Genomic DNA, 11176 nt, shown 5'->3' with positions numbered 1-11176 from the left:
TAAACTAAATTATTATTTACGTTTCGAAAACTAATTTTATGAACTAGTGTATTTGTTTTATAAATTTAGGACTCAAAATAATTCATCACAATCCACCGTCGACTCGCCGAAGCTCATTGTCGACGGCGGTAAAATTTGCGGGTACCCGATTAATTTCGGGTTTCCAACACAAATCCCACTGATTGATAAAATTTTCGCACAAAATTCATTTGTACATCACGAATATTAATCAAATACAATCTGTAAAATAAATAAAAATGAATTCATAATTAACAGAAATAAAACAATGACAGCAGCCATCATGGAACATCACCACCACGCACGCGCCACCGTGCGCACACACACACACCACTCACAAACTTGCACAATACACACACACACTCACACAACAAAACAATTTTAGAGACAATTAAAATATTTATGAAATTATAAAACCATAAAAAATAATTTTAGAGATAATTAAAATATTTATGAAAATAAATCTTCAATCGAATCACCTTTAAAAGTGATAACAAAACAATACTGCTCAGCGATTAATTGTACAAATAATTCCTCGAGCACCACAGAGCCACACAGACAATTAATAATAAATATCACACACTGCTGACAGAATCATAACATACTTTATTCATTTATTTATTCAATAAACATACTTTTAATAATACATAAATATGAGTCATTATATTTAACTCTCATGGAGAAGCCAAAATCTATAGCAAGTGAGCATCATCTTCTAGATGATTTGTTGGCTCACTTGCCATTTCTTTCTGATTTTACTGAGAAATCTGTGCCAAATCTCAAATTAATCACCACAGATTCTATAGTAGTTTCTACTCCAAACTCTGTCATTTCTACTATCTCGACGGATATTGTTCATCCATTGACTAGTGATTTTATCTCGATGGATATGCTTAACAGCAGTCATCCGTTGAAACTCTCAACTACTACCTTGACAGATGTTTCTCATCCGTTGACTATCACTGCACCACTTGAAATCTCAACTATTGTTAGAAATGTAGATGATTTAGTAGTTGTATAATCACTCCTAAGATTGAGGGAAGGGAGTGAACAGAGTGAGAGGCTGAGTTGCTGTCAGGCAAAAGGAGAGGAAATGAGTGAAAATATACAAGCTATTTCTTCCAGCTTGGTAAAAGTGAGTGAGTGGAGTCCCACCTTAGTAGGTGAAGGTGAGGGTGTGAGGGTGGAAAGCCAAGGGGAGACCTTGATGCAAGAAAAGAGAGATCATGAGAGAAAAGCAGGTACTGAAGAATGGGAAGAGCCCATTGTTAGTGAGTTAGGGGATGTCAATGAGGCTGAAAAGAAACAGCTATTTCAGCAAGATTACCAAGCTGTTTTAGACTCTGTTTCCTATGAAGCTGAGGCATTTACTCACCCTGTTCCAGCTTATCAAGTTTTGGCTGAACAGGACAATATGGCTACTGAGAGAATTCTTAACTTGGTGCACACAACTGCCTTAATGCAAAGGGCCAAGGATGCAATCATTGTCATGCCTACCGCAACTGGTGATGATTTTGAATATGTTGATGAATCATTTAAGGATGATGGTGGGGATGATGAAGAAGAAGGCATAAATATAGGGGGAGATGCAGATATTCCATCATGGATGATGCACAAGGAATGCTCTTACCCACATCTCCAATCCACACTATTCAAGCTCATTCATGACACCCAAACAGCAATTCAAGCATCCACAAGTGCCTGTACCAAAAGTTTACTTAAAGCTCACCTGAAATCTCTTCAACTACACAAGATACAGGCTCTCAAACAAAGTCAGGATTTGGATGCTCTAAAGCAAGAAATTTCTGAAGTAAAATAAAACTTTGTAGCAAAGTTGGATGCTAGGATCCCTAACACCATAATGACAGAAATAACTCAAAAGTTAAGGAAGCTGATTTGAACAGGAAAGTTGAGGCCATGGATTCAAGACTGACAAATATGGAGAAATCAATGGCCAAGATACTCACAAATTAGGAAACTCGAACAAGTCTTCTACAACAGTTGGTGGCTGCATAGACCTCAAACTCTACTCAACCTGATGCTAACAAAAAGGGGGAGACAGTTTATATCATTCATGTTAGTCAAGGGGAGTCAGTTAGTGAGGGGGAGAAAATGCTCAACATAAATGTTAGCAAGGTAATAGTTCCAGAAATTTCATTCACAAAGCCACCAATGCTTGACATCATTGATTTAATCAATATAGCAGTAGCTGAATTGGAGTTGAATGAAAAATGGAAGAAGTTTGATGAGAATATCAAGAAAAAATTTGGTCCAATTGAGAAACAAGACAAAGTCTTTTGTCATTTCTCTCAATTGAGACCAATTTCAGCAAATGACATGAGCTTAGGGAACATGGAAAGGGGACAACCCTCATCAATTAAATCTCTAAAGGCCAATGTGATTTTTCAGCCAAAGAGAAATTATCCAAAGAACTCAAACAAAAATCCATTAGACCTGGCCTATGAAACTCCCGAGCCTAATGAGAAGAAGCTGCTTAGAAGGTCTATTGATTTCCTCAAAGATCCCAGAGATTCAGTGCTAAAGAAAAGAATTGCTAAAATCTACAGGAATGGCAAATTAATCTGTGTGGTGGCTGAACATCCACAGTTTGCAGATGCTAAGAAAGAAGAAAAGGTGAGGCTCAAAAAACAATAAAAGCAAGATGCTTTAGATGCCTAGAACCAAGCCAAGAAGCCTGTAATGCCCACTGTGACAATTGAGACTCATATTGAAGAAAAGCAAGTAGAACCAAAGCAGATTAAGAAAATGAGATACAAGCTCAAACCAAAGAGAAAGCTGGATTTTGATGAAGATAAGGATGAATATATGCCAACCCAATCTACTACCTCAAGTCAACCAGCCAAACCTACATTGAAGGAGGCTGAATTCAAGGTTAATCCTGATTTGAATTTCCATGGTGAACCCATAACTCCCAAGGATGAACCTATAGATTGGGATAGCCTGCCACTTCCTGATCTAAACATTCCAATCCAAACCAAGCCAAAGAAGACAAAGACAAGAGCAATCAAGAAGGCCAATCCTGTCAGACTCAATCCAGATCATTGGCCAAACCCAAACCAACTGTCAACAAGGGAGATCAACCCTTCATTTGTGACATTAAAGAATTCTCAGACATAAATCTCTATCTAGATGAGCTAGAAGAAGTTAGAGCTATTTATGCTTACAAACATCTCCCAGAAATATTAGTCTTCAGGTACAAGGGTGGAAAAGAGATGACTTGGCCTCTTCACAGGATTCTCAGTGAAGGCTATTCTGTTTTAGTAAAGATTTTCTCCTCACTAAAGAAGAATTTTGGATTCAATATTGTTGCCAAGAAGATGGTACTAAACAAAATTGAGGAGATAAGGAATAGCTGGAGAGGACCAAATGCACTCCCAAGGTTCCTAACAATTCCATACACAGGAAGTAGAGTACATTTGAGGCCTTACTGTTTGATGGAGTTCAAAGATGAAAAATACACCAAAAGATTCTTCAGGCTGGAAGATCAGCTAAAAATTTCAAGCAATGAAACTCTCATGGAGATGCAAGAAATGCTGGATCAGACAAATGAAGATGAATCTGAATTCTACAAGCAACTCCAACACCAGATTGAAGAAAACAATGTGAAATTGGGAAAGATGTTCATATAGTCAAGGAAATAAGCTAAATTTGCTCAGTCTAGAGGAGCACCTTGAAAATGACTTGTGATTCTCTATAAACCTTCATCTATAAGATTTTCAATAAATTACAGCACTTGTTGATTTTATCTACTTTAATTCAGTCTGTATTCATAGGGTGTTTTGTTATCATCAAGTTTCTCTTAATTTATGCCTACAATTCCAGTAGACATAAATTGGGGGAGATTGTTAGGAATATGTTGTGTACTTGATGATAAGTTAAACAAAACACTTATTAGATTTAACTTAGTGAATTTATAGCTTTCAACGGATGATCACATCAATATCCGTTGAAACGGTAGCTTATGTATTAATAAGTTTAGTATCACATTTATGCATATTGTAATGCCTTAGAGAACTAGATGTTGTAGAATGTTTTAATTCATGTTGACTACTAGATTGATATACAAGATAGGTTGGCTAATTGTAAATATTAGATACCTTATAATCTTTTATAAATGAAATGGAGTCAAGTACTATGAAGATAGTCTCAACAGATGTTCCACAAGGCTTCAATGGATGATCAACTAAAGTCTCAACGGATGATCAACCAGACTCTCAACGGATGACACAACAAAGTCTCAACGGATGATCCCACAGAGTTTCAACGGATGATCTAACTGAGTTTCAACGGATGAACAAATTCAAAAGAGCAGTTGATAGTGACTTGACAGTCACATGCGTTGATTGTATGCAAATGGAATGTGGCATCCTATTTACAGGTTTTAGAGAACAAATAAGCATTTCCATTTCCATGCTAAACTGAAGATATTCAAAATGCTGGATTGAGAAATGAAGGAGCATGAAATTAGACTTATTTGTTTATCTTGTTATCATGTAACTTGGTGATATATATAAACTAAGTGTAGCAAGTAGAACTTAAGGAATCCAGGTTAGTAAGCAATTACCAGAGAAATAGATAAAGCCATATCTGTAAAGAATTTCTTTGTTCTTATAAGTTCAACTTGTAAATGTGTACCTAGCTCATTTCAACTCATCAAATGCAGAATCAGTAACTTGTCTTCTCAGTAAAGCAAGTCAAGATGAAAGTTGGCTATGGCACAAGAAGCTATCCCATCTAAACTTCAAGACCATGAATGAGCTAGTGAAGAAAGAATTGGTTAGAGTTATTCCTCAAGTGTAGTTTACTAAGGATGGATTGTGTGATGCCTGCCCAAAAGGAAAGCAGATTAAAGAATCATTCAGAAAGAAGCTTGATTCAACAATTAAAGAACCTTTGCAACTGTTGCACATGGATTTATTTAGACCAGTCAATGTGCTGTCCATCTCAAGGAAAAGATATTGCCTAGTAATTCTAGATGATTTCTCAAAGTTCTCTTGGACATATTTCCTAAAGTCCAAAGATGAATCTAATGAAATCATCATCAATCACATAAGGCAAGTCAACAATCATCCTGACTTCAAAGTAAGAAGAATCAGGAGTGACAATGGAACTGAGTTCAAGAATTCTGTGATGAGATCATTTTGTGAAGAGAATGGGATTATGCATGAGTTCTCTGCAGCTAGAACTCCACAACAAAATGGAGTGGTGGAAAGGAAAAATAGATCTCTCATTGAAGCTTCAAGAATAATGCTAGAAGAATCAAAGTTACCAACATATTTTTGGGATGAAGCTGTGAATACTGCATGCTACACTCAAAATATTTTTTTGGTTAATCAAGCAAAATGCATGAAACCCTACCAATTGTTCAAGAATAGGAAGCCAACTTTTAATTTCTTACATGTTTTTGGCTGCAAATGCTATATCTTAAGGAATCAAACTAATCAATATGGAAAGTTTGATGCCAAAGCAGATGAAGGAATTTTGTTGGATATGCTGTGGGAAAAGCGTATGGAATCTACAATCTTAGAACCAACATTGTTATGGAATCTGTACATGTTGTGTTTGATGATAAAAAGATTGAAGGACTGCAAGATGGAGATTTCCATGAAAGCCTCAAATTCAATAATGTTGAGATGGTTAGTGATGATGAAAGCGATCAAGAAATAGTGGCTAAGGACAATACAGAAAAATCTACAGCTAATGAAGCACATAAATCAACATCCGTCGAGTTATATAATGCTTTATCCGTCAGTAGACAATCAGCTTCATCCGTCGAGATACAAAGTGCATCATCCGTCGAAACAATAAGAGAAGCTGAGAGTCAAAACAGATCACTTACAGAAAGAACCCCATCTGTAAGTCAAAGATCCACAAACTCAGGGGGAGTTTCTTGTAATTAAAACTCAGTCACACATCAAGACAACAATGAGGCCTCTTCATCTAGAGCTAATCTACCACAACAAAGAAAATGGACTAGAGATCACCCTTTTGAGCTTATTATTGGTGATGCAACCTCTAGAGTTCAAACAAAGAAAGCAACTCAAGAAGAATGTCGATATAGTAGCTTTCTTTCTAAGGAAGAACCAAAGAAGGTAGAAGAAGCTCTGTTGGATACTGATTGGGTTTTAGCTATGCAGGAAGAGCTAAACCAATTTGAAAGGAACAAGGTATGGAAGCTGGTACCCAAACCCAAAGGAAAGAATTCAGTTGACACCAAGTGGGTATTCAGAAAAAAGATGGATGAAAATGGCATAGTTGTCAGGAACAAAGCTAGATTAGTTACTAAAGGCTATTGTCAACAAGAAGGAATAGATTTTGATGAAATTTTTGCTCCTGTTGCAAGACTTGAAGCCATCGGAATTTTTTTAGCCTATGCAGCACATGCCAATTTCAAAGTCTATCAAATGGTTGTCAAAAGTGCCTTTCTGAATCGAGATTTGGAGGAGGAAGTCTATGTCAGTCAGCCTCCTGGTTTTGAAGATCCAAATTTTCCAGAATATGTCTACTATCTTTTAAAAGCACTTTATGGATTGAAGCAAGCACCTAGAGCCTGGTATGATACTTTGTCAAAGTTTCTCTTAAAAATCACTTCACAAGAGGTACTGTTGACAAAAATTTATTCTTTAGAAATGTTAATGGCTCTAGTATACTTATTCAAATTTATGTTGATGATATTATATTTGGCTCTACAGATGACAAACTTTGCAAAAAGTTTGTCAAGTTGATGCAAAGTAAGTATGAAATGAGCATGATGAGAGAACTAACTTACTTTCTTGGTTTACAAGTTAAGCAAGTTAGTGATGGAATATTTATTATTCAAACCAAATATATTTATGATCTTTTAAAGAAGTTTGATCTAATGGATTGCACATCTGCAAAAACTCCCATGGCCACTGCAACTAAGCTTGAATTAAACACTACTGAAAAGTCTGTGGATATTTTAAGCTATAAAGGCTTGGTTGGCTCACTTTTGTACTTAACAGCTATTAGGCCATATATAATGTTTGCTACTTATTTTTATGCTAGATTTCAGGCTGATCCTAGAGATTCTGGTTTTGATCTAACTGGTTATTCATATTCATATGCAGATTATGCAGGTTGTAAAATAGATAGAAAAAGTAAAATAGGAACCTGTCAATTTCTAGAAAACAAGCTTGTATCCGGGTTTAGTAAAAAGCAAAATTCAGTTTCTACTTCTATAGCTGAAGCTGAATATATTGCTGCTGGTAGTTGTTGTGTACAGATTTTATGGATGAAAAACCAATTGTTGGACTATGGTCTACAAGTGGACAGAATTCCAATTTTCTGTGATAACACAAGTACAATTGCCATCACTGAAAATCCAGTACAACATTCAAGAAAAAAGCACATAGACATCAAGTACCACTTCATTAGGGAACATGTGATGAATGGTACTGTGGAACTTTATTTTGTTCCAAGTGAAAAGCAGCTTGCAGATATATTTACCAAGCCACTTGATGAATCCACCTTTTCTAGGTTGGTAAGTGAGTTAGGTATGCTTAATTATTCTTGAATCCTTTCTGATAATTTTGCAAGCTATGATGCAGCCAGAAACTTAATTGATTTTTCCGTTTTAGATAAAATTTTGCCTAAGTCAAAATTTACATCTTGACGGATGCTCATTATCCATCGAGTTTGATCATCCGTCGAAATAGAAATCTTAATAAAAATCAATTACTTTTCTGGATTATTTTATATCTGACGGATAACTATTTTATCCTCATCCGTCAAATTGTCTACATCTTAGCCATTAAAAGTACTGAACACTATCCATCGGATATACTTATAGTCTGTAAGCATATCACGACGGATAATTGACAGAATTTTGACAGTTTATTTTATTTTAAACAGCTATTTTAGGCAATTTTGATTGCTTAATTTATTTTACTTTATTACTTTTGACAGTTTATTTCTGAGATAGTATAAAAGCTAATTTCATTTTCATTCCTTTCTTTTATCTTTTTCTACTGCAATTAACTACTATCTTCTTCTTCAAAGCAAAACCCTCTCTCTTTCCGCAACTTATCTTGCTCTAACAATGGCACCAGTAGTCAAAATCATATCTCAGTCAGGATATATCTATGAGAAGAACAATTTTGTGGCACTTGTGAACAAAGGGATTCTAGCATCTGAAGATTATCACAAAATGATGGATTTTGTGAAGGGATGTAAGGTTAATTATGCCATGCTGGAATCACCCACAATCTACTACGAAGTTGTGGAGGAGATGTGGACAACTGCTATTTACCAGGCTAGTGACAAAACCATCACGCTCTCTATCAAAGGTAAGGAACACTGCATTAACTGTGACATTATCAAAGCATGCTTTAAGATTCCAGATAATGCCACTACTAATCCATACACAGATGCTGATATAGTTAATTTGCTTAACTCCATGGGCTATGTACTCCCTACTACTAAATTAAGTGATATTAGGAGGCTAGGTCTTAGAAAAGAGCGGAGTTTCTTGTGTGATGTAGTTACCAAAGTGTTTTCTGGTAAGATAAGTAACTTTGATTCTATCAATACTACTATGCTTAACATGCTTTACATGCTTCTTACTGATAATTACTTCAATTTCAGTGATGTTGTTATGTTTGAGTTAGGATATAAGTTAGGAGAGGTTAATAAGAGATCTAAACATATCTATTATGCTATATTCCTTATTTTTTTATTGCTAACCATATTTGTGAAGATCTTGTAATTGAGAACCCAACCAACAAATTAGATTGTTGGGTTCAAGAAAAAAGGGTAATTGCAGACTTGAATAGAGCTGATCACCACAAGGAGGTGCCCTTGGTTTATTTTCCAATCATGGGGGGCCCTCAGGTAAGTGAGGTAAGCACCATTGTCCCTACTATTCCAACCTCTCAAATTTCTTTACCTTTGAGTGTGGCCAAAGCATCTGTGTCAATAACCAAACTGATGCCTACCCAAGTCACCAAAACAAAAATTTCAAAAACCAAATCAAAGAAAACTTCCTCTGGTCTCTCTCAAAAGAAACCAGTTACAAAATCTACCAAACACCAAGAGGGGAGTGTGAAGGTGAGTGAGTTAGGTGAGGGACAGGGTGAACATCAAAGAAGCCCTAAGGATAAGGTTGGAGAGGTGAGTGTTTCCCATCCTAGCCAAACTACAGTTTCCTAACAAACTGTAGTGCTTAAAAAGGACTTAAGCTCATTACTAGTTACATCATTCCAAAAGGATGTAGCTAATGAATAAAGCTCTCAGCCAAGAGCACATGCCAAGAGGGTAAGGGACACTAGCTCACCCCAATCATATGCCAGAAAGAAGAAATCCAAAGAAATTGGGGATACACAGGGTGTACACACAGTGCCTACTGCAGTCAAAGACTCAGTACATGCACCATCACAAATTCAGTTTGATGTGACTCCAATAAATGTGGAGTCACAGCCAAAATCCTTAATCAAAGAAGCACCACAAACACCAAACTATCCCACAAATTCTCTGGATGTGGATATGATCAACACATCAATTCCTGATTCCCCTTCTTTAACTCTGTTGGGGAAGCCAAAATCTAGTGCAAGTGAGCATTATCTTTTGGATGATTTGTTGGATCACTTGCCAATTCTTTCAGGAACTATTGAGACATCCGTGCCCAAATTTTCATCAATCTACACAGAGTCTACAATAGACTCCACTCCAAACTCATTCATTTCTTCTATTCCGGTGGTTATTGTTCATCCGTCGGTTAGTGATTGTCTCCTGACGGATGTGCCTAACAGTAGTCATCCGTCGGCTAGCCTAACTACTACCCCGATGGATGTTCCTCATCCGTCGATACTCACTACACACACTGAAATTTTAACAATTATTACAAGTGTAGATGAGTTGGTAGTTGTACAATCACTCTTAGGACTGAGGGAAGGGAGTGAATTGAGTGAGAGGCTGAGTTGCTCTCAGGCAAAAGGAGAGGAAAGGAGTGAACAAATGCAGGCTATTTCTTCTAGCCTGGCAAAAGAGAGTGAGAGGAGTTCCACTTTAGTAGGTGAAGGTGAGGGTGGTGAACCAAGGGGAGCCCTTGATGCAACAAAAGAGAGAAAATGAGAGAAATGCAGGTACAAGAGTTATAAGGGTGGAAACCATTGATAGTGAGTTAATGGATGTCAGTGAAGCAGAAAAAGAGAGACTATTTCAGCAAGAATATCAAGTTGTTATAGATTATATCTCTTTGGATATTGAGACATTTACTCAACTTGTTCCAGCTTATCAAACTCTAGCTGGACAGGGCAATGAGGATGCTGAGGCTGAACCTGGTGCATACAACTGCCTCAATGCAAAGGGCAAAGGATGTCATCACTGCTATACCATCCACAACTGGTAGTGAGTTTGAATTGGCTGAAGACTCTTTTGGGGATGATGGTGAGGATGATGAGATTGACAGCATGAGCATAGGGGGAGATGCATATGTTCCTTCTTGGATGCTAACCAAAGAATGTTCATATTCATAACTCCAATCCACTCCATTCAAGCTTATTCATGACACCCAAACAGCCATTCAAGCATCCACAAGTTCCAGCACAAGAAGGTTACTCACAGCACATCTTGAAGTTCTACAACTACACAAAATTAAGGCTCTCCAACACAGTCAGAATGTGGATGAACTTAAGCAAGAAATTTTAGATGTCAAACAGGATTTTATTGCAAGGTTGGATGCTAGACTACCTAGAACCACCATGACTGAGATAGCTCAGAAATTGAGAAAAGAAGCTGATTTGAACAGAAAAGTTGAGGCCATGGACTCTAGACTGACAAATGTGAAGAAGTCAGTGGCCAAAATACTTGCCAATCAGGAAGCTCAGACTGCTTTGCTTCAACAGTTGGTGGCTGCACAACTCCCTCCTTCTCATCAACTTGATGCTAACAAAAAGGGGGAGAAAGACTCACTCATCCCAGTTAGTCAAGGGGACTCATCAAGTGAGGGGGAGAAACTGCTCAACATTCAAGTCAGTAAAATAATTATGCCAGCAATTACTTTCACTAAGCCACCAGCTATGGATAGCATTGATCTCATCAATCTAGCAGCGGAAAAATTGACAAAGATTGATGTAGCAGCTGAGAATGAACTAGATGATAAATGGAAGAAGATTGATGC

This window comes from Apium graveolens, chromosome 6 (genome assembly GCF_009905375.1).
Source record: "Apium graveolens cultivar Ventura chromosome 6, ASM990537v1, whole genome shotgun sequence".
Classification (NCBI taxonomy): domain Eukaryota; kingdom Viridiplantae; phylum Streptophyta; class Magnoliopsida; order Apiales; family Apiaceae; genus Apium; species Apium graveolens.
Note: the sequence above shows the minus strand (reverse complement) of the source record.